This window comes from Phalaenopsis equestris, unplaced genomic scaffold, assembly GCF_001263595.1.
Source record: "Phalaenopsis equestris unplaced genomic scaffold, ASM126359v1 Scaffold201904, whole genome shotgun sequence".
NCBI lineage: Eukaryota > Viridiplantae > Streptophyta > Magnoliopsida > Asparagales > Orchidaceae > Phalaenopsis > Phalaenopsis equestris.
The window spans coordinates 210,563-211,492 of NW_018221636.1; positions in this window are offsets into that span (position 1 = coordinate 210,563).

Below are 930 nucleotides of genomic sequence, written 5' to 3' on the forward strand. Positions count from 1 at the left end.
AAGTTAGCAAATTTTCTTTGAAAAATCCCATTTTTGCATAAAAATAGTTATATAGATTAAATTAAATGTTGAAAAATTAAATTTTCTCCTCTGATGTCTTAATTGACCCATGAATGAGAAGGATAAAAAATTCAAAGTCATTTGATTTGAATTTGACAAATTATGAAGTGTTAGAGCCTTAGGGGCAAAAGTGTAATTTCAGGAATTTGGCCTTAATTAACATTTAGGCTTAATTCAAGGAGGAAAATGGGCAACCTGTGATCTTAATTAACTTATTTGGATGACTGAAATTAGAAAGGGGATTAATTGGTAGAAACCAACCTCAGTTTCCTAATTAAAAGGACAAATTAATAAATTTCTAAAATTAATAAATTTCTAAATTACTAAAATTGGGAAGTTTATTAAAATTAAATGAACGTAGGACTTAGGGATATGACTTTTGAGGTCAATATTTAATCAATTTAATACCCCTATTTGATTTTCAAATGAAATTTAATCATGATCACCTAAAATTTAACCTTTTCAAATTTATTAAGACATTCACCTAGGTCTTATGGGCTGAGTAATGATCTAAGTTAAATCAAGACTGATTAAATGAGGATTAGGAGAGCTAAAATATCTAAAATTTAACACCTTTTGAGACACTAAAAGCCCAGTTAGGATTAAAATTTGGCTAAGTGTTCCAACAACACTAACTTGCCCCCCTTTAAGGGTCTTCACTCATATAACCTTCAAATTAAATTACAAATGATAATTACCCTACTCTTAGGGATAATTAGGAAATCAATGTTCATTGAGCATTAGGGTGTTCATAGGGTGATTATTAAGCAACACAATAAGTTTAGATGAGCTCGAGGCCTTTCACCAGGTAGTGAGAGGGAAGCATGGACCTGCTTCTTTTTCCTAATTCCTAACTTGTTGGATACCTCA